Source organism: Bos indicus x Bos taurus, chromosome 8, assembly GCF_003369695.1.
Source record: "Bos indicus x Bos taurus breed Angus x Brahman F1 hybrid chromosome 8, Bos_hybrid_MaternalHap_v2.0, whole genome shotgun sequence".
NCBI classification, from domain to species: Eukaryota; Metazoa; Chordata; class Mammalia; order Artiodactyla; family Bovidae; genus Bos; species Bos indicus x Bos taurus.
The window spans coordinates 6,557,780-6,582,502 of record NC_040083.1 but is presented as its reverse complement, the minus strand read 5'-3'; the positions used below and the strand labels follow the sequence as shown (position 1 = coordinate 6,582,502).

Here is a 24,723-nt window from a genome sequence, read left to right as displayed (position 1 = left end):
TTTATAAATTATATCTTAATATAAGACTTAATATAAGACTATGCATGACTATATCTGAATATGAACCTTGAAACCAACAACTGGCAAAGTCCTAAGAACCTGTCCTTGAACTAGAAGAGGGTTCAAGCTAGAAATCTACTGCAAGCAAACTGAGTATATGCCACATTCTAAACCTTAGGATTTACCTTCCTCCTCCCTCTCTCCACCCCTCACTTCACGGGATCCTGCCAGTCAGTGATTTTCTTGGCAGTGTGTCCTTACAAGATATTTACATGATTTCTCTGCTGCACTTTTCCATCCAAACTGGAAAGGAACCAGTTTTATGACAAACTTCTACTTGTCTCACTGGAAAAAAGGCAATGATTAACTACTAGAATTGCATCCAGACGTAGCTAAAAGCTGGTTCAGCTCTCATTCAATAGACTTTGCTTTTTCAAAAAAAAAATGGGGTCCTTCTTTTTCTTTCCATTCTGTTACCTATTCAGTCCATCTTTAACTGCCTTTTCCCTAACATATCAAATAAAAGGTCATTTGATTCAAGGGAGGTGTCCAGATATTTATGGAGTGAATGAAGGAGTAATGTCTATATCATCAGTTTGGGAAGAATATCTTTTTTTATCCTACAGAAAAAATAAGACCTTAAAAATACGTTTTAATTTCTTTTTAACCAAAAGAGAGAGAGAGAGACAGAGACACTCACACACACACACACAGGTATTATATTAAGGTATAAAACTACAACCTGACCACCTGGTATTGAATTAATATTTTATAAAGAAAAAAAAACTGATAATACTAACAAAATTCTCTGGTGTGTAAAATTGCAAATTAAGAGAAACTAATGTCATGTACAAAGTGAAAACTTCTGTCCTGTGTATCTGGTTTATGGTTTGCTTTCAGGTAAAGAGGAGCATCATTCAAGCCTCATTTGAACCATGCAGCAGCAGCAACCAATTTACCAGTAAATTAATGTCATATCCTGTTATTTTTGAGATTCTGACCTTTCATTTTGTTTAATCAGGAAATGTTTAAAATTACAGTGCTTAGGTTCAGCTTCTAGGTTTCACAGCAGCTCTTTTGCCAGCAGCCTGTCCTCCTCCATAGGGTTCCTGGTAGAAGCTGTCTATGCTTGGTAGAATATCAAACTTTATCAAACCACATGATCCACAAAGTCTTAACTTTTCCTCATTACTCCTCAACCCACACACCCAATTCCACCCTAGAAATGAGTAATGCAATCCAGAAGGGAACTTTGGAGTTGCTAAACCAAATAGAGTCTAGCAGAGAATCCTAGACTCAGTAGAAAGATCTATTTAAATGAGTTTGTTGTTGGTCAGTCCTAAGTCGTGTCTGACTCTTTGCTACCCCATGGATGGCAGCACCCAAGGCTCCTCTGTCCTTCACTGTTTCCCAGAGTTTGTTCAAACTTAGGTCCATTGAGTTGGTGGTGCCATCCAAACATCTCATCCCCTGCTGCCCTCTTCTCCTCCTGCCTTCAATCTTTCCCAGCATAAGGGTCTTTTCCAGTGAATTGGCTCTTTGCTTCAAGTGGCCAAAGTAAATGGGTTTATAAATCTCTAAAAAAAATTTCTAACTGTGATGCTGAAAAGTGAAAATTAGTGAAGTCCATTAGCACAGCATTCTCACGATGGTCATCATGATCAGTTGATATTATGATTTATTCTTATAGCCAAAGAGTCTGAATCCAACTTCTAAAAAATACATGAAATACTTATCAGAAGGAACTTGAAATAACGGCAAAAGGCAAACTAGGGAACTTAGTTTTTATTTTCCTCTGAAAATGTCTGCCTTAAAGATAGAGGTTTTGATTGTGTAAATCACAGCCTTAGATGTGACATTTGCTAAAATCTTAGAGCAGTAAATTCTTCAGTATGATGTCTAACCTTCAGTATACTGGCATATTTCCTAGAGGGAAAAAACAAAGACAAAGTGAAACTACAGAAGTCATGAGATTCTATATAGAGAAAATAATGAATATGTCTATATTTTAAAAAATAATTTATTATTCTTACCTTTCTAGCTACCCAAACATCAGAAGACAACTTCTAAGTCTTAAAAATAATCTATAAATAATAAATGTAGTTCAGTGGCAAACTTTAGATTTTGAATATCTAAATGCTCCTATATTTTCCTACCGTGTTATTCTTTGATAATCCAGGGCCCTACCTTCTTCTACTTCTCCTCTGGCCTTCTCACACATTTGCAAGGAAATGGACCAAAACATTCATTAAATACTGGGAAAATTAAGCTCCAGAGGAAATATTTTAGGACTATAGCAATGGGCTTTATTTCCTTATTCTAAGTACAATAATGATAATATCTTGTGTTTAAAATGTCTTTCTTTGAAAGCATTTGAGCATGTTGTTTTTGTTTGTGCTGTTAATAGGTTACCCAGTGTTCCCATGACATACTTTAAGCCACTTGACTCACTGGTAGAGGGTTAGAAATTAGAAGTTTAGAGTCTCAGCCTCCCCAGTGTATGTCTAAAGTTCCACTCTTTTATATGTTGGTTACATATTGGCTAATTCATAAGGTACCCACCTCAGGGACAGACTCCAAAGGCTTCTGAGTAACAGCAGAAGGTCACACCAATTAAGGTTACTTTTCTTCCCTTTGGGTATGAGCTCTGTTCTTTTGTGACAGAACTAATTTTGATTTTTAAAATCAACTCCTTGCTTTTCCCTGCATAATCATTATCTAAAGAAAGAACAGTCTGAGCTGTTACCTTCGGGTCTAACTTCAGGTCTGCTACATGCCAAATAAATCTTAGCTTATTTCTTCCTGCACAGATCAGAAAGAGGACCTTAACATCATCCAGGCCAGGAAGCCAGGTCTGATTAGCCATAAATGGAAGAATCTCCATTTACTAACTCCATATACTAAGAATCTCCATTTACTAAGTAACTAACTTCTTTCTACTTTAATTTTTTTTTAATAGAAAATTGGATTAACAAAATTAATAGTAATTATATCACTGGATTCCTGTGAGTTTTAAAGAGAAATTATATATTTAATATATCATATATGAAAGTGAAATTGCTTGTCACCTAAGTCGTGTCTGACTCTTTGCAACCCTGTGAAATGTAGCTCACCAGGCTCCTCTGGCCATGGAATTCTGCAAACAAAAATATTGGAGTGGGTAGCCTTTCCCTTCTCCAGGGGATCTTCCCAGGTCTCCCATATTCCAGGCAGATTCTTTACCATCTGAGCCACTAGGGAAGCCCAATCGATGGCCTATAATTATCTATGCATGTGTTATGTAAGTGCTCAAATAATTTTATCTTATTGTTTGAATTGTGTTATTATTTTTGTCTTTACTCTATTAGTAAGTATTCCAACAGGTCCAATATTGAGCTCAGAAACACCAGCTGACCAGAAGGCTAAGGTCTGTCAAGGCCTCACTGCAGCCTGCACAGTTTTACTTCCACCCACACCCCACCCCTCCCAAAAAATGACTAGGAAAATTCAACAGAATTACTTCGGTCATCCAAGCACAATTACTCAAAGCTGAAATTATTTGAATAGCCTGGTTGTTCCTGAATCTAAATATATATAAATTGTTTTAAAACTCATTCATGAATTTTTCAATTGAATTCTCAGAATATTCAGCACTTCTCAAAATATTGATGTTTATGGATTGGGTGAATATATACATGGATATATATATATATATATATATAAAATATGTGTATATGTATTACATATGTATATATATGAGTGTGTCATATATTCAATAAAAACATGCAAGAAATCTCCATGTATTAAATTGTCAAACATTAAGAATATTCAGTAATAAAGATAATAAGTATGTTTAAATTACTGCATGCAGATGATTATAAAAGAAAAGAAGCATTTTTCCAAAGATTAAATGGATTTCCTTTCAGTATTTCAGTTTTAAATATGACCTCACATATAATGTACACTGTGTGATACTGAACTTTTTAGTTCTCCATCTAAAATCCATGTATTTAATATTTTCCATTCTATTTTTTTTCTCTGAAAACACTAGCTTGTTGTTTTTAAATTGTTGATAGAGACAAGATGGAGTTGCAAGATCTTTAAGGACTTTTTCAATCTTCCTTATTTAAAGTGCACTGGGACGACCCAGAGGGATGGTATGGGGAGGGAGGAGGGAGGAGGGTTCAGGATGGGGAACACATGTATACCTGTGGCGGATTCATTTTGATATTTGGCAAAACTAATACAATTATGTAAAGTTTAAAAATAAAATAAAATTAGAAAAAAAATAAAATGGATTTTGTAAAACAAAAGAGCAAGTCTATGAAATTCTTATACATGCTTTTGCTTAAAGATAAAGACAAGAGGCTTTAAAAGTACCAAACTTCAACTGAAAAGGAAAATCTTAATTTTTAGGGATTATGGAATTTTATGTTTATAAATTAAATTTACTCCAAGTAGTATATGTCTGGATTGATGAATATCTGCCTTAGGTAAGCCATCATAGTCTTAACCTGCTTATTCATACTGTTTCTCTTTTCTTTTTTAGTTTCAACTTTAAAGAGCTTTATTGAAATATATAGCAAAGATTCTAGGACATGAGCTGTGTGCAAATATATTGGACTGGAGATGATCTCAGAGGCCAGAGCTACATATAATTCAGACCGTGCTAAATCATATAAACATTTTGGCCTTTGTTTTTTTTTAAAAAGTCATTTGTATTATATGCTTTTTTTTTTTCCTGGGCAGAGTGCCTTCAACTTGTCCTGTTTTCTTCTCTTTTATCAGTCTTCTTTATTTACATAACAGTTTCCTTCAACTTATAACTTACAAATTGACATGAAGCTGTTTCTTTCTGGATCAGAAAAAGAAAATAATACTCTTTTTTTAATTAAACCATGTGGACATCTGGAAGCAGAATCTAAACCTATCACCCTCTCATGATATAAAGCAAATATGTATTATTCCATGGAGGAAACTAAAACAGAGGTGTTCTTTCCTCATCTCCCACCTCATGGAAATAAGTTTAATTTTATGGGAATTTCTGTGACAGGCAGTCTGTACCAGAGAAGAAGGGCACAGCAATTACCTTGGAAAACAAAACAGAGTTTCATCAAATACCTCCTAGTTCTTGGAGAGTTTGTTCAAACTCCATTTAATTTTTGACAGAGGGTTTAGCTATATAGAAAGGGAAGGATAAACTTCCAAGCCAAACATTCTTAATAGATGCCAACTGCAGGAGAAACAATGGCATGTTGTTTCCTCAGCCATTCAGTCAAGTTTGTACTGTAAGACTTTATATACAAGGAATTGTTTACAACACTCAGTAGCTGTGAGATGTGCCAGCTGGTGTGTTAAATGCACTCACACTTAGCTAAGGTGTTCCATCTCCTAATCTATGTGTCTCAAAGTAACAGGGTCACACCCTGGTGTAGTGCTCTGAACAATTAAAAACAATAGACAGACACTGGCGGTAACAGGATTCAATCTATTACAATGTATCCAGTGAGCTGAAAAATAACACAACTGAAAAAAATGCATTCTTGGGTCATCTGAGACCTAAAGGGACATACTGCTGCTGCTAAGTCACTTCAGTCATGTCCAACTCTGTGCGACCCCATAGACGGCAGCCCACCAGGCTTCCCTGTCCCTGGGATTCTCCAGGCAAGAACACTGGAGTGGGTTGCCATTTCTTTCTCCAATGCATGCAAGTGGAGGTGAAAGTGAAATCGCTCAGTCGTGTCCAACCCACAGCGACCCCATGGACTGCAGCCTTCCAGGCTCCTCCGTCCATGGGATTTTCCAGGCAAGAGGACTGGAGTGGGGTGCCATTGCCTTCTCCTAAAGGGACATAATGTACCTGAATTGTTTAGCCACTAAATCCACAGCTCAACTATCGAGGTATTATAGAAGCAGTCAGAGGAGCTGAAAAAGAGAGTGCTATTTCAGTCTTTGTTAACATAGAATTATTGCTAGTCTGTGCTAACATAGAATTATTCTCTATGAAATAATCACATCCAATCTTAAAAACACAGCATTTTTAAAACATAAAGCTAATGCCTGCAACTCATGGACAGTGTTTTCATAAACAATCAAAGTAGTTTTACTTTGTACAAAGCAATAGGTGTATAAAGCATTGATGTCCACGACTGTAGCATACATAAACAGTGATCTGCTACCTGCTGCTGCTGCTGCTAAGTCACTTCAGTCGTGTCCAACTCTGTGCGACCCCATAGACGGCAGCCCACCATGCTCCGCCGTCCTTGGGATTCTCCAGGCAAGAACACTGGGGAGGGTTGCCATTTCCTTCTCCAATGCATGAAAGTGAAAAGTGAAAGTGAAGTCACTCAGTCGTGTCCAACTCTTAGCAACTTCATGGACTGCAGCCTACCAGGCTCCTCTGTCCATGGGATTTTCCAGGCAAGAGTACTGCAGTGGGTGCCATTGCCTTCTCCAGATCTTTTACCTAGTGATTTTCTAAAAATATCATTCAACTCTGTTATATGGACAATTCTATGATTCTGAGTCAAGCCAGAATTATTACTCTAGTCTACATATTGTCACTCATATAGAATAACAGTGCACACAAAACTCACGTTGAAGATGCTTCTTTTGATCTCTTGGACAGATAGTCTGTATTTTCCCACTTTTAACCTTGATCAAGAGACTGGTTTCTGCTCCACTCTTCTCTCACCACCATTTCTAGCATCAAAGAAGGCTTTGGGATTCTCTGGGCCCATTCTGCAGATTTATATGTTTTATGTCACCTTTCACTTGTGAAAAGCCTTGTGGCTGCAGTTCTGCTGTTGAAAAAAAAGACTCAAGTTTAGAGGAGCCTCAACACATGCTAAAATCTCTTGCCAATATTTTAAAAATCCCCTCATTGTTGTAGCTTCCCTTGATAGCTGGACTCATGCCTGAGTGGCAGGTTAAGTCTTGTAGATCTCTGAGATTTTAGGCTCCCTCAGGCTAGATTTCTAGAACTTGGAAACAATTTTGAGAAAGCAATTTCAAACCTTTGCTCTAAGCAAGAACTGACAGAATTTCTCATTATAACAATTCCAACATGTATCTTTAAAGAACCAAAGCCAATGGATTTTCATCAGACTCAAAGAAAATATTGGTGCTTTTCAAAATCCATCAGAGTTCCTTTACAACCCAACTCTTTTCATAGGCAAAGTTATCTGGCTTATATTCAGAACTTCCATAGACAGATACTTAAACCACGGGTAGATGTGTTTTCACTTAAACGATGACTTCCCACATATGCTATAGAAGAAGCTTTACCATTATCATTGGATGTCTGCATATGAAAATTAGCTTTAGTTTAAGCCACATCTTTCTGTGAAGTTTGACAAAAGAAGGCAGCCAGGTTTGGAAGGTTATGAATTCTGCGATGGAACTTGATTCATGGCTTCTAATAAAGATATTTTAATGCTCCTGCCAAATTCAGCAATAAGCTTGCCAGAACGTAGAATCTCAAGTAAACGTACCCTTTAATCTTGTGTGAGAAAAGAAAACAAGCCCAAGAGCAGCAAGGGCTGGATATAAGGGTTCGTTTCTATTACCTTTCCCAACAAAAGTCAGCTGCTCCCTCCCACCCCCAAAAAAGAAAAAACACATCAGTAATATCTGGTATTGTTCACAGTCATTAGCAAGAAGAGAGGACTCTTGTCAGTTGAGTATCTCTACGGAGGAATGCCCCTTGTGTGTTACCTTCTTAATATATGTGTTATCCCCAATAAACAGAGACAGCTTTTGATAATCCAAATTAGTAGAGGTGAGAAGCAGCGGGGAGGGAATAAGTCCAATCAAAATGACAGGCAATAAACTCAACCGGGGTTGGCTTTCGATTTTGTTTTTGTACTTGCATTGGAATATGGGTGTGTCTGGCATTCTGGGAATTTGCATTTCAGACAAAGTAATAAAAAAAACATAGAAAACTAACTCAGAAAAGCTGGAGAGTCACTTTAGCTCTTCATCTGCTCAACTTCTGGTTACCACATTCCCTTCTGGAGGTAGCAACACATCCCTTCTCCAGTTATTATCTAATCTAATTAAGTGAAGTGTTGTATTTTTGTTTCTCAGCCGGAAAGTGAAAGCACAATTTTGCAGGGAATGATGATGTAAAACTTGAGCAGTGGAGATGTGATTGTTTCCTTAGAAAATCAGTGGAATAAAATCAATCTGATTCTTGGGAAACTGTAACTTGTCACACATTTTCAGAGATATTTAGCCTATTGCACTTGACAATTGCATCCATTTTGCAAAACAAGATTGTTTCTGGAAATTTTACCTACACCCGCCCACACACACACACACCCACAGTCACATCACACACACATCCCTCATCTCTGAGACTGAGACAGGGACAAACATCTATGTAGTGATCCAGAAGAATAAAAATCCAGGGAAGACCAGTGGGAGATGCATTGTCTAGCAACGAAACAGGGAGAGGCTACTCAAGACCATCTTTCACCTGGAAGAGAAACAAGCCCCGCCCCCCCAGCCCCTCCCACCCCCCCCCACCCCCGCCCCACCACCACCAATATTGGGTCAATGATATTACAAGACAAAAGTATTTGAAAATTTATTTAACCTATACATTCTGTTTTCCAAGAGGTAAACATTTAGGTATTTGGCAGGTAGATTAAACCATATGTTCACTTGCACAGATAGTGCCATTTTGTGGCAGCTTAAAAAACATTTTTAATATATGATTTTCCTGTTTTACAATAATTTTCCTAATTCTAATTCCTTTGAATTACTGATTGAGATGAAAGGAACAGAGTGCACAGATTCTTCAAGCTTGAAAAGTTGTTTACCACAAAACGTTTCATTTTTCTCAGAATTATCTCATGAGGACAGATATCTGTAAACAATGAGAATTTGGGGACTTGGCTGATACACTGGTTATGGAAAGTCATGCTCTGTCGCCAAGTTCCAGAGATGTTTGCACAGTGTCTAGGTGATTGGATTATATACATGGCAAAGTGACAAATATTAGTTACACAAATCAAATTCTTAAAAGCATCCAGTGATGGGACATTCTAAGTTAAAAATTAGAAATTCATCCCTTTTCTAAAACGAAAGCAAAAAGTTAATATTACTTCTTGTTTTATCAATCCATGCAAAAACAAATAAAATAAAATGTTATGAAATTGTTAAATCCCACTAGTTTTACAATTGATGCTTTTAACTAACATCTTTGTTGTAGAAAGTAACAGTGATAGAGTCATTTCCTAGGCAGGTTGATAGGGAGTCTAGGGGTCCCCAAGGAGAGAGGGGTCTGGAATTCTCAAGGAGGAAGAAAGGACAAACTTTTTTTCTTTCTCCACATTCCTTAGGATTATATAACAATAATGTATCCTGCCTAAGGACAGTCTTTGGATTCAACCTTCTGTTATTTTAAAATGTTAATTATGGGAGTATACCTGGTCTTTACAAGGATGTATCTTGCCTGAGGACAGTGTTATCTTAAAATGTAAATTACGGGAGTAGGTCGGAGGAGGTCTTTACAACCTCCAGACATTCTTTGGATTATATAACCTCATTGTTAACACTAGCAAGCGGGTACTCTTTCTGCCCCCTTCTGATGCCTATGTCAGAAGCTTTCTCTATCTCCTTTATACTTTAATAAAACTTTATTACACAAAAGCTCTGAGCGATCAAGCCTCGTCTCTGGCCCCGGATTGAATTCTTCTCCTCCGGGGGCCAAGAATCCTGGTGTATTCGCGTGATTCAACAACAACCTTTCAACAGCATATATTAGTAAAGCACTCACAAGGTCACCAGTAAGATCCAGCTTAACTCAATGTGGCATTTTTACTCAACGAAGAAAATTTGCTCTGAAAAAACAGGTTAAGAAAAACAACAGAAATGAGGAAATATAATTGCATATTCATAAGCCACACTAAATAGGAAAAAAATCGAAAAGAAACATGAATGCTGTTTGACATAGTTGGCATAAATAATGACTGAAATTATGAGTTGTAAGTACAAAGTCAAAATGAAACTGTGTATAAAAAAGAAGGATATTTCTTCTATGATGCATCTAGAACTTATTGTGATAGACATTAGAGAAACATGTTATATAACAAAAAGGAAAAAGATGGTCATTATTTTTCAAGGGATTTGAATTTAGCCATCCAAAGGTTGTGGCACAAACTATAGATTATATTAATATTCCATCTATTTTTTAAACAAAATGCCAGTTTGGATGATTCTTATATCCTTCAGTATCATTACACTGGAATAGCTGCACTTAAGCTACAAATTTACACAGTAATAGGGCAACCAAAGCTATATGTAATTTCAGGGGAGAACAAGATGGTGGAGGAGTAAGTGGACGTGGGGTACATCTCTCTCCACGGATACATCAGGAATACACCTTCAGACATGGAAGTGCACGCAGAGCACCAGCTGATAGCAGACTGGAATACCTGATGAGGGGAAAAGAATATATAGACCCACGCAAAACTCAGTAGGATGAAGGAACTAGGGGGGAAAACAGCAGTGTTAGTAGGACAGGACCTGCCCTTGGCAAGTGGGGGAACTGAAGCAGGGGGTCCAATCCCCACATCGGGGCAATTGTCTGAGGCAGGGAGAAACATTTAAGGCTGAGGGTGAAACAGCTGATCTCTGGCAGCCTAAATGGAATGAGAATCCGGCAGTCCTTGCCACAGCCATACATACATACCCCAGAGATCCCCTAGAAAACGCAGCAGCTGGGAGCTGGAGTTTACAGGTTATAGAGCAATCCCTGGGTGAGGACTGCTTTTGACTGAAGAGAGACAGATTGAGGGGGTGTGAGAGAGGAGATTGTGGTGGGAAAAGCCTGTGGAGGAAAGCTGAGCAGCCCTGGAATACTGAGCAGCCGAGGCAATACTGCTGAGTTATCCATAGGGGGTGGAGCCATCACCATAGCCTGTCTCCCACCACACACCAGCATTGGCAGCTGAACAGTAGAGAGGCTGGCCCATCAAATGCCTGACACACTGAACTACATTGTAGGAACCCACCTAGGGTGCCCCTTTAAGTGCCTGACCCACCCATCTAAAGAGTAGGACCCCAGCCAGGGGGGCCTCCTCTATGTGCCTGACATGCCGAACAACAGAGAAAGACCCCAGGCAAGGAAGCCCTCTAAGTGCCTGAATGAGCAGAGCTATGGAGAAAGACTGGCCAAAGAGGTCTTCTGATCACAAGCTACAAGATGCTTGAAAAAAGACGGATAAGACAATAACTCCCACGCGGCAGAGGCAGTCCATGTCTCTGCACACTTGGGGCCGCCAGCGTGCAGATGTGCCAACATTCACATTCAACAGCTGCCAGGGCAGCTGTGCCATCTTCACATTCAACTCTCACTGGGGCAAGAGCCGCCACAGGCAAATAGTCTTGCTTCTATGCGTACAGGGTCGCTTTGGTAGTGTTCAACTCTTTGCGACCCTGTAGACTGTGGCCTGTCAGTCTTCTCTGTCAGGGAGGGCAGGTTCTCCAGGCAAGAATACTGGAGCATATTGGCTAATATTTGTTGCAATACTCTTCTAGAGCACTATATTTCCTGCTGCCCTAGCCACCAACTCCCCTGAATACCTGGTGCTGCCAGAATCCATGCCACCCAAGCAGCTGCACCACCTCCACACCTGGCCCTCACAGGGGCAAACCCAAGTCCTCCAGGGCAGCCTCAGGAGCAAACCCCAGTGGACAACCCAAGTGTAGAGGTGGAAATAAAACCACAATTGAAACCCAAGGGCAGTGTAACTAAGGAAGAAGACCCAAAGCCTTCCCACCAGCTGTACAACCTGCAGATTAAATCCACACGATCAACTGGGCAGACTCTGTGTCTATGGAATATATAAAAGGTCATTGAGAACTCCAACAAAAAGAAACACACTAGTTCTGATACCTGTGGACACTGGAGGCAAGAACACAGATGAGTAAGACCAGATTAGAAACTGAGCTGCCCCCACAGCAGGTCCAGAGACCAGCACAGTGTTAGAGGGCATCCTAGGGAGGTGAGGGGGACTGTGACTCCCAGCAAGGGAAAGGACTCTGACAGCAGTGACTCAAGAGAAACAGTTATTATTCTTATGTTTTGACTTGTTCTGTAGATTCTTTTGGATTGTTTTCTTTTTCTTTTCCTCCCCCCCCCCCCAACCCCACCCCCGGTGGTAGTTGTTGATTTTATTGGCACTATGAAATCTAATTAAGCTTTTGAGCTTTTTTCTTTTTTTCCTCAGTCACATTTTTTTATTGTTGTTATTAATCTCTGCCTGTACATTGGGCTTTTGCAGTTCTAGGAGTTTTCCTTTTTTTTTTTCTTTTCTCTTTTTTTAATTAAAATTTTTTAAACCTATTAGTACTTTTTCTACACTTATTCCTTTGTTTGTTTTTCCTACTGTTCTTTTACCCTTGCAGTTAATCTTTCGTATATATAAATCTTCTTTATCCACCTCTATTTGACTTTGCATATCTAGTCTTTCTTTCCTTTCCTCTCAACATATTTGTTAGTTTTATTTTCATTGCTTTATTCCTCAGTTGGCACCTTGCTTTAGTTTTGTGTTCCAGTTTATGCTTTAGCTAGTTTTGTTCTGGTAGATATAATTTTTGGTTCCCTTTGTTTGCCAGGTAAATCTATTGTCTTTTATTTTTGTTGGACATTTTTGATTTTGCTTATGAGTGTATATGTATATGTGTATATTCAGTTACACTTTTTATTGTTGTTCTAAATCTCTGCCTGTATGCTGGGCTTCTGTAGTTCTGTGGAGTTCTTCCATTTTTTTTTCTCTTTTTTATAATTTTGTTTTAATTTTTTAAACCTATAATATGTTTTCTACATTTATTCTTTTGTTTCCCTTTCCTACTGTTTTTTCCCCTTGGCAGTTAATCTTTAATATATATACAAATCTTCTTCATCTACCTCTATTTAACTTTGCATATCTGTTCTTTCTTTCTTTCTTTTTTTTCTTTCCTTTCCTCTCAACATATTTGTTAGTTTTATTTTCATTGTTTTATTCCTCAGTTGGCACCTTGCTTTAATTTTGTTTTTGAATTTGTGCTTTACTTAGTTCTTTTCTGGTAGAAACAATTTTTGGTTTCATTTGCTTGCCAGGTCAATCTATTGTACTTTATTTTTGTTGGACTGTTTTGATTTTGCTTATGGGTGTATATGTATATGTGTATATTCCATTATTTTAATTATTATTTGCCTGATTTTGTAACTGCCATTTGTCTGGGGTTCTCTTTGGTTTCTCATTTTTGGATATGTGTTTTAATATCACTTAATGCCATAACAAGCCACTTGTGGAATCCTTATTTCTGACCAGAGATCAACCCCTGAGCCTTTGGAGTGGAAGCACTGTCTCCAAGACCCTAGACCACCAGAGAAATAACCCTAGGAGGTATCACATGGTGAGAACTCACACAAAGGAAACCGCTGGAATATAAGACCCAGCAGCACCCAACCACCAGTAGCACCCTGTGCAGGATGCCTCATCTAAGCAAGAAACAAAATAAAAATACAAATCCAGTCATCAGCAGACAGGAGTACCACCTCACTCAGCATTGGCCTTCAGTGAAAAAACAAACAAACAAAACTCAGCACAAATCTCACCATATGCAAAGCTTACACAAACCACTGGACCAACCTTAGGAGGGAAGAAACCAGAAGGAAAAAAGAATTCAGCCTTGAATCCTGGGAAAAAGAGACCTCAAACACAACAAGTTTTTAAAAAAATAAATAATGAAAAGGCAGAGAAATACTACACAAATGAAGGAACAAACTAGAAACACAGACATCCAAATAAATGAAGAGGAAATAGGCAAACTACCTGAAAAAGAATTCAGAATAACGATAGTAAAGACGATCAAAACCTTGAAAACAAAATGCAAAAAAATGTAAGAATCAATTAACAAAGACCTAGAAGAATTAAAGAGTAATGATGCAGAGACAAACAACACAATTGCTGAAATTAAAACTACTCTAGAAGGAATCAATAACAGAATATCTGAAGCAAAAGAACGCATCAGTCAGCTGGAAGATAAAATGTTGGAAATAACTTCTGAGGAGCAAAATAAAGTGAAAAGAATGAAAAGAACTGAGGACAGTCTCAGAGACCTCTGGGACAATATCAAACGCACCAACATTTGAATTATAGGGGTCCCAGAAGAAGAAGAGAAAAAAAAGGGTATGAGAAAATTTTTGAAGAGATTATAGTTTCCCTTCCCCAATATGGAAAAGGAAATAGTCAATCAAGTCCAAGAGGCACAAAGAGTCCCATACAGGATAAACTCAAGGAGAAACATGCAAAGACACATACTAGTCAAACTAACAAAGACTAAACACAAAGAAAGAATACTAAAAGCAGCAAGGGAGAAGCAACAGGTAACACACAAGGGAAATCCCATATGCTTAACAGCTGATCTTTCAGCAAAAACTCTGCAGGCCAGAAGGGAATGGCAGGATATATTTAAAGTACTGAAAGGGGAAAATCTACAACCAAGATTACTGTATCCAGAAAGGCTCTCGTTCAAAACTGATGGAGAAATAAAAAGCTTTTCACACAAGCAAAAGTTAAGAGAATTCAGTACCACCAAACCAGCTTTATAACAAATGTTAAAGGGACTTATATAGTCAAAAAAAACACAAGAGAAGAAAAAAGATCTACAAAATCAACCCCCCAAATTAAGAAAATGGCAATAGGAACATATATATCAATAATTACTTTAAATGAAAATGGATTAAATGCTTCAACCAAAAGACACAGACTGGCTGAATGGATACAAAAACAAGACCCACATATACGCTGTCTACAAGAAACCCACTTCAGACCTAAAGACACATATAGACAGAAAGTGAGAGGATGGGAAAAAAATATTCCCTGCAAATGGGAAGCAAAAGAAAGCTGGAGTAGCAATCTTCTTATCAGACAAAATATACCTTAAAATAAAGAAGATTACAAGAGATAAGGAAAGACACTACATAATGATCAAGAGATCAATCCAAGAGGAAGGCATAACAACTATAAATATGTATGCACCCAACATAGGAGCACCTCAATACATAAGACAAGCACTAACAGACATAAAAGGAGAAATTGACAGTAACACAATAATAGTAGGAGACTTTAACACCCCACTCACACCAATGGACAGATCATCCAAACAGAAAATTAATAAGGAAACACAAATCTTAAATGATACATTAGATGAGATGGATATCATTCAAATCTTCAGGACATTCCGTCCAAATGCAGGAGAATACACCTTCTTCTCAAGTGCACATGGAACATTCTCTAGGATAGACCATATCATGGGTCAAAAACCAAACCTCAGTAAATTTAAGAAAATTGAAATCATATCAAGCATCTTCTCCAACCACAACACTATGACAGTAGATATCAATTACAAGAAAAAGTAACAAACACATGGAGATTGAACAACATGTTTCTAAATAAGCAACAGGTTACTGAAGAAATCAAAAGGGAAATCAAAAAATTTCTAGAAACAAATGACAATGAAAACATGACAACTCAAAATCTATGCGATGAAGCAAAAGAAATCCAAAGATTTATAGCAATAAAACCCTACTTCAAGAAGCAAGAAAGACATTGAATAGACAACCTAACTTTACACCCAAAGCAACTGGAAAAAGAAAAACAAAAAAGTCCCAATATTAGTAGAAGGAAAGAAATCATAAAGATCTGAGCATAAATAATTGAAAAAGAAATGAAAGAAACAATAATAAAGCTTAATGAAATTAAAAGTTGGTTCTTTCAGAAGATAAACAAAATTGACAAGCCTTTGGCCAGACTCATCAAGAAAAAGAGAGAAGAATCAAATCAACAAAATTAGAAATGAAAAAGGAGAGGTTACAACAGACAATGCAGAAATACAAAGGATTATAAGAGATTATTATGAACAGCTATATGGCAATAAAATGGATAACCTGGAAGAAATGGACAGATTCTTAGAAAAGTTCAATCTTCCAAGACTGAACCAGGAAGAAATAGAAATTATGAACAATCCAATTACAGCACTGAAACTGAAGCTGTGATCAAAAATCTTCTAGAAAACAAAAGCCCAGGACCAGATGGCTTTCACAGGAGAATTCTATCAAACATTTAGAGAAGAGCTAATGCCTATCCTTCTAAAACTCTTTCAAAAAATTTCAGAGGAAGGAACACTTCCAAACTCATTCTATGAGGCCACCATCACCCTGATACCAAAACCAGACAAAGACAAAACAAAAATTAAAACTACAGGTCAATATCACTGATGAACATAGATGCAAAAATCCTCAACAAAATTTTAGCAAACAGAATTCAGCAACACATCAAAAAGGCTCATACTCCATGATCAAGTTGGGTTTATTCCAGGAATGCAAGGATTCTTCAATATATTCAAATCAATCGATGTGATACACCATATTAACAAATTGAAAGATAAAAACCATACAATAATCTCAATAGATGCAGAAAAAGCCTTTGACAAAATTCAGCACCCATTTATCATAAAAACTCTTGAAAAAAAGGGGCATAGAAGGAATCTATAGTAATGGCCATATACAATAAGCCTACAGCAAACATTATTCTCAATGGTGAAAATCTGAAAGCATTCCCCCCAATTAGGAACAAGACAAAGGTGTCCAATTTCACCACTATTATTCAACATAGTTCAGCAAGTTCTAGCTACAGCAATCAAAGAAGAAAAAGAAATAAAAGGTATCCACATCAGAAAAGGAGAAGTAAAGCTCTCACTGTTTGCAGATGACATGATACTGTACGTAGAAAACACTAAAGATAGTATCAGAAAATTACTAGAGCTAATCAGTGAATTTAGCAAAGTTTCAGGATACAAAATGAATACATAGAAATCACTTGCATTTCTATATACTAACAATGAAAAATCAGAAAGAGAAATTAAGGAATCAATCCCATTCATCATTGCAAGAAAAAGAATTAAATATCTAGGAATAAACTTAACCTAAGGAGACAAAAAAACTACACAGAAAATTGTAAGACACTGATGAAAGAAATCAAAGATGACATAAACAGATGGAGAGATATTTCATGTTCTTTGGTAGGAAGAATCAATATTGTGAAAATAACTATACTACCAAATGCAATCTACAGATTCAATGTGATCCCTATCAAATTACCAATGGCATTTTTCACAGAACTAGAACAAAAAATTTCATGGTTCATATGGAAACACAAAAGACCCCAAGTAGCCAAAGCAGTCTTGAGAAAGAAGAACAGAGCTGGAGGAATCAACCTTCTTGACTTCAGGTTATACTACAAACCTACAGTCATCAAGACAGTATGGTACTAACACAAACACAGAAATATAGACCAATGGAACAAGATAGAAAGCCCAGAAATAAACCCATGCACATATGGGTACCTTATTTTTGACAGAGGAGGCAAGAATATACAATGGGGCAAAGACAGCCTCTTCAATAAATGGTGCTGGGAAGACTGGACAGCTAAATGTAAAAGAATGAAATTAGAACACTTCCTAACACCATACACAAAGATGAATTCAAAATGGATTAAAGACCTAAATGTAAGACTAGGAAGTATAAAACTCTTGGAGGAAAACATCGACAGAACACTCGATGACATAAATCAAAGCAAGATCCTCTATGACCCACCTCCTAGAGTAATGGAAATAAAAACAAAAGTAAACAAGTGGGACCTGATTAAACTTAAAAGGTTTTACACAGCAAAGGAAACTATAAGCAAGGTGAAAAGACAACCCTCAGAATGGGAGAAAATAATAGCAAATGAAACAACTGACAAAAGATTAATTTCCAAAATATACAATCAGCTCATAAAACTCAAGGCCAGAAAAACAAACAGCCCAATCAAAAAGTGGGGAAAAGACCTAAACAGACATTTCTCCAAAGACATACAGATGGCTAACAAACACATGAAGAGATGCTCAACATCGCTCATTATTAGAGAAATGCAAATCAAAACCACAATGAGATATCACCTCACACCAGTCAGAATGACCATCATCAAAAAGTCTACAAATAATAAATGCTGGAGAGGGTGTGGAGAAAAGTGAACGCTTTTACACTGTTGATGGGAATATAAATTGATACAGCCAGTATGGAAGGCGGTATGGAGATTCCTTAAAAAGCTAGAAATAAAACCACCATATGACCCAGCAATCGCATTCCTAGGCATATACCCTGAGGAAACCAATGTTGAAAAAGACACGTGTATACTATTGTTCATTGCAGCACTATTTACAGTATCTAGAACATGGAAGCAACCTAGATGTTCATCAATAGATAAATGGATGAAGAAGCTGTGGTACATATACACAATTGAATATTACTCAGCCATAAAAAGGAATACACTTGAGTCAGTTCTGATGAGCTGGATGAACCTAGAACCTATTATACAGAGTGAACCAAGTCAGAAAGAGTAAGATAAATATCATCTTCTAACACACATATACAGAATCTAGAAAAATGGTACTAAAGAATTCATTTACGGGGCAGCAATGGAGAAACAGACATAGAGAATAGACTTATGGACATGGGGAGAAGGGAGGACAGGGTGAGATGTATGGAAAGAGTAGCATGGAAATTACATTACTAAATGTAAAATAGATAGCCAATGGGAATTTGCTGTATGGCTCAGGAAACTCAAACAGGGGCTCTGTATCAACCTAGAGGGATGAGATGGGGAGGGAGATGGGAGGGAGGTTCAAAAGGGAGGGGATATATGTACACGTATAGCTGATTCATCTTGAGGTTCGACAGAAAACAACAAAATTCTGTAAAGCAATTATCCTTCAATAAAAACATTTTTTTTTAAAGTTATAAACCTCTTTTTCAAAAAAAAGCTACATGTAATTTCAAATGACTTATTCTGGACTTTAGAATGTATTGTAGGACTTTCTGCTGGTTCCCAATCCCCATCATACTTTATATTTATGAAAGAAGGTTACGGGCAGAACAAGTCAGAGGTAAGAAGCAGGAAAAAGATTCCAGTGCTTCCTTTCTGGCTTGAAGATGAATAGGTCGTGTGTCAAGAAATGCAAGTGGCTCGTTGATGAACAGAGTAATACTTCAGTGGCCTTGCCATCCAGCACAAATGATGTGGGTTCAATCCCTGGTCAGGGAACTAAGATCCCACACACCTCAGGGCCGAAAAAACAAAACATAAAACGTAAGCAATATTGTAACAAATTCATTAAAGACTTTAATAATGGTCCACATCCAAAAAAAAAAGTTGCCAGTGAGACTTGTGATTGACTCTGATGTGAGTCAGGAAATATTTGTCTAAGGAATCACAAGTTACTTTAGGACAGAGGTCTGTTAAGTAGATAGGCTGTTGCACGTTATTTTAGATTACAAGATATTTAAAAGTACCATATCATAAATGGCCTCTTGGCTCCATTTTAGAGAGTTCTTTTGCAGTATCAACTCCATTTTAATTTTGCTTCCACAGTTGTTTTTTATCTCAGGCCCATTTTTTTCCTATTGCCTCAGCCTAGCTTTTAGAGTAAGTCAATTCACTGATGTTCAAAAACAAACATAGATAGACTTCTTTGTTTCCCTGGCATTTTGTTATACCAGCAACGATAATCCCCTCTTTTGGGTTAATCCTATGGTTTCCATGTTCTCTGTTCTCGTACTACCAGTACTGTTGATTGTAGTCATTCAAAACCATGCTAATTAAATTTAACAAAGCTTGAACTAGTTAGCAATCTTTTCTTCATTATTTCCTCTAGAGGCTAGTTTAAATAATTTTCGTATTCCTCAAACTCCTAATGTGTCTTCTACACCCAAACGCAGAGGCTATTTCATTGAAAAGGTTTAAGTCATTAATAGTAAGCTTTATTGACTTTCTTTTCTAATCTGAAAACATTACCTTATTTCCTCTTATTCACTTTTCTAGTTTTGCCACAAATATCCTGCTTCCATTTTCAAAACTATCCCTTTCACCTGTCCTAACAACCCCATTTTGGTTTCAAGCCATTGCACCGCCTTAGTTTTACGCTCTCTGGATGGTATTTCTCAGTCTCCCTCACAGGCACATATAATAGATAACAACAACACGGAAGCATACAAATCTAAACAAGCTAGATTATTTCTCCATAACGTTTTTTATAGAGCGGCATTGTTGCTTTAAAATGTTGGGTTAGTTTCTGCTGTATAACAAAGTGAGTCAGCTGTGTATACATACATCCCCTCCCTCTTGGACCTCCCTCCCACTCCCCCACCTCACCCCTCTAGGTCACCACAGAGCACCAAGCTGTGCTCCCTACCTTACACAGTAGGTTCCCACTATCCCTCTCACATGGTAGCGCACATACATCAATCTCAATCTTCTACAGCGTTATTAAGCACAAGAACATTACAGAAAGAAGACTGCTGCTTTTCTAAGAGTTTAGGTAAGACTGGGAGCCATAGAACTACCTGCCATGTTCCTCAAATCTCTAGGGAAATAGAAAGAAAAGTGGCCAAAGCAAAAAATATAATAATTCAGTTTTATTTTTTAAGTCTTTCCACTGTACATTTCTAAAGTTAACAGAACTATTTCTATAATTCCCAGAGTATGACAGGAATTGCAAAATTATTTACTGCAACCCTGGAATTGGCTTCCCAGGTAGCTCAATAGTAAAGAATCTGTCTGCCAAGCAGGAGACATGGGTTCAATCCCTGGATCAGGAAGATACCCTGGAGAAGGAAATGGCAACCCACTCCAATATTCTTACCTGGGAAATTGCATGGACAGAAGACCCTGGCGGGCTAGAGTCCTTGGGGTCGCAAAATGTGTCAGATATGATTTAGCAATGAAATAACAACACTGAAATTGATGAAGAAAAAGAAATGAGTGGTAATAATAGTAGAAGTAGGAAAGAGAGGGGGAAGGGAAAAAAGAGAATGTAGGGGAGGAGGAGGAAAAACAAGGGGAAAGAAGAGAAGGAGGAAGAGATTAAAAAGCAGATAGAAAGTAAAGGTTCTTTTGTTTGTTTTTTTGGCATGCTTCCAAAGGTAAGTTCAGAGGACAAATAAGAGAGCAACAGTCAGCTTTACGCCCTAGCTAACCATTATATAGATTCAGAATCATTATCCAGGTGCTGCCAAAATCTTGGCTTCTAGTTCTAATTAACAAGCTCGTATATATAGGAAACAAAACGAGCATTCTGAAAGTGTCTGTTACCTCTTCCCTATAATCACTTGTTTCTTCGGATAGAAATAGAGCGTTTTTATGGTCAAACACTCTTGATGGAATTCTGAACCAAGCAGTATTAGAATTATACAAATAGAGAAGGCATAGTGTCCATTCTATGGACTAGGTGGTGAGTATAAGATTGAACTGACAGCTGTGGTCCATTCCCTGGAGACAGAGATAAAAATTAAACACTAAATCAACGACTTCTCATTTTAACAATGCTAAGAAGAAAAACATAATTGTCTAATGTCTATGTAATCTATGAAAAATTCTTAAAGAGATGGGAATACGAGACCATCTGACCTGCCTCCTGAGAAATCTGTATGCAGGTCAAAAAACAACAGTTAGAACTGGACTTGGAACAACAGACTGGTTCCAAATCAGGAAAGAAGTACATCAGTGCTGTATATTGTCACCCTGCTTATTTAACTTATATTCAGAGTACATCATGAGAAATGCTGGGCTGGATGAAACACAAGCTGGAATCAAGATTGCCGGGAGAAATATCAATAACCTCAGATATGCAGATGACAGTACACTTATGGCAGAAAGTGAAGAGGAAATAAAGAGCCTCTTGATGAAAGTGAAAGAGGAGACTGAAAAAGTTGGCTTAAAACTCAACATTCAGAAAACAAGATCATGGCATTCTGTCCTATCACTTCAAGACAAATAGATGGGGAAACAATGGAAGCAGTGACAGACTTTATTTCGGGGGGGTCCAAAATCACTGCAGAAGGTGACTTCAGCCATGAAATTAAAAGACACTAGCTCCTTGGAAGAAAAGCTATGACCAATCTAGACAGCATATACTTTGCCAACAAAGATCTGTCTAGTCAAAGCTACAGTTTTTCCAGCAGTCATGTATGGATGTGAGAGTTGAACTGAAAGAAAGCTGAGCACCGAAGAAATGATGTTTTTGAACTGTGGTGTTGGAGAAGACTCTTGAGATTCCCTTGGACTGAAAGGAGATCCAACTAGTCAATCCTACAGGAAATCATTCCTGAATATTCATTGGAAGGACCAATGCTGAAGCTGAAGCTCCAATACTTTGGCCATCTGATGTGAAGAACTGACTCATTTGAAAAGACCCTGATGCTGGGAAAGATTGAAGGCGGGAGCAGAAGGAGATGACAGAGGATGAGGTGGTTGGATGGAATCACTGACTCGATGGACATGAGTTTGAGTAAATACGGGAATTGGTGATGGACAGGGAGGCCTGGTGTGCTGCAGTCCATGGGGTCACAGAGTTGGACACAACTGAGCAACTGAACTGAACTGATGTAATCTACAAAACTGTGATTCCCTGAAATGTTAAAGACTCTTGCCTATCATCTTCCTCTTTTTACAATCAAGCACCTCATAGAACATATGTGTTGTATATATTTACTGTGATAGAAAAAAAAAATAAGACTTACTAGCAGGTTTATTATATTTACTGATAAATATTAAAGGATCCTGAAACAGACAGATAGATAGATAATAGATCAAAAATGCGTGAGGTGGATAACTTACTGCTCAGTGTAACTTAGCTCACAGGAGAAAAGATTATGGCGGGGCGGGGGCCGGAAAATGGTAGGGTGGGGGCCGGGAAATGGTAGGGCATTTGGAGAACTCACAGTAGTACAGTTGACATGGAATTAGAACTAGATTGTGACTGTGGAAAGAAAAAGATAAATCTTGAAACTATCTGCAGAGAGAATGAGTCAGACATGATGATGGGGTGAAAGGCAAGAATAAAGATGTAAGAGATGTAGTTGCTGCCTCTAACAGTCTAGAAAACCATGCCCTTGGAGAAAAAGCTTCAGGCTTACAGTGATACAGTCTCTAGCACTGTTGCTGTCTACTAGAAAGATAGGTTTGATGGCATTTGCATTGGAATGTGTGTGTAGGACATTCTGGGGCTGAAAGGAAAAGCTAACATGGGAATCACTCAATCTGTCCATGAATACCAACCAGCTCGACCACCATTCATTTCCTTTTAATCTCCAAATAACAACTTGTTCTATTTTCCCATGTGTCTAACGATAAGAATTCCCTAGCTTTCCAAAACCAAATTTCAAGTGTCCTGTTGGCAAACTCCCACTGAGAATAATAAAAGCATTCAGAAACTTTGAGGAAACTCCCTTCTTTGCTGCCAAACTCTCCCCCACTCCCCGCAAAAACAAAACAAAACACATACAGCTCCTGAAATGATTTCAACATCATGCATTGAATCTACAACCAAAAAGCATGAACTTTAACATATTGGCATTCCAAGCAAAGTTGTCTTCTCAGGAACATTTTTTGAAAAAGATTAACATATTGTGAGGAGTGAGAGCACCCACATGTCTGCAAAATAAATGATTCAACCATTCCTCAAGCATTCTCACAAAGGAAATGCAGGCTTGTCACATTAAATAAGAACACATGAAGAGACTTCAATGTGTTAGAATTCCAGACACATTCAGATATAGCGATATCATGGGCTACCCTTTCATATTTATTCCATGATTGGCTTTGAGGCTATTTGTTTGGAAATCCTATAGCCATTAGTGCTCCGAAATTATACTGGGAAAAGGCTTTTCTTATTCCATATCACATTTAATCCTAGAATTTTGTTGTTTTAGTTGCTAAGTCATATACAACTCTTGGTTATCCCATGGACTGTAGCCCGCCAGGCTCCTCTATCCGTGGGATTTCCCAGGCAAGTATACTGGAGTGGGTGGCCATTTCCTCCTCCAAGGGATCTTCCCAACCCAGGGATCAAACTCCTTCACTGCAGGCTGATTCTCTACCACTGAGCCACCAGGGAAGCCCTAATCCTAGTATACTAGCATTAAATATTTGATTGGCCAAAAACTTCATTCAAGTTTTTCATATGGAAAAACCGCAATGAACTTTTTTTTTTTAATTTTATTTTATTTTTAAACTTTACATAATTGTATTAGTTTTGCCAAATATCAAAATGAATCCACCACAGGTATACATGTGTTCCCCATCCTGAACCCTCCTCCCTCCTCCCTCCCCATACCATCCCTCTGGGTCGTCCCAGTGCCCTAGCCCCAAGCATCCAGTATCGTGCATTGAACCTGGACTGGCATCTTGTTTATGAAATGAAATGAACTTTTTAGCCAACCCAATACATAGATATTGAACTCAATAGGGCCTTTGAAATAATGTATTCTAATTTTGATTTGTTTGTTGTCAGTGATTTTTGAATACAGGCTTCTTTGGAAATCTGACGTTATCTCTGAACTCTCTGCTTAGAAAACGGCATATGTTCCACGTGTCCTGCAGAAGTTCAGACTTGTAAAGAACCCCAAAACTCTTCATGAACGATGCAACTTCCAGGGTGGGAAGGGAGGGCTTCCTGGATCCCAGGTGAGACATCTTTGATTTGGCCCAAGCACCTTACCTACCAAGGAAGAATGAAACCCAAAGAGGCTCAGTGACAAAAGTCAGACAACAAATGGATGGGGGAACCATCCCAAGTGGAAGTGGAACTTCCTTACTAATTCTTATCCCCACACATTCCTACCTACTGGGAACTTTACCATAAACAATC

General features: G+C 37.9%; 1 long non-coding RNA gene across 1 annotated transcript; it reads right to left on the bottom strand.

Moving 5' to 3' along the window:
- Positions 1–1,660: 1,660 nt before the first annotated feature.
- LOC113896879 lies at positions 1,661–20,904 on the bottom strand. Its single transcript, XR_003512165.1, has 3 exons — positions 20,719–20,904; positions 6,576–6,782; positions 1,661–1,926 (listed from the first exon to the last, which is right to left on the bottom strand). It is a non-coding gene; the product is annotated as an uncharacterized LOC113896879 (long non-coding RNA).
- Between the last annotated feature and the right edge of the window lie 3,819 nt (positions 20,905–24,723).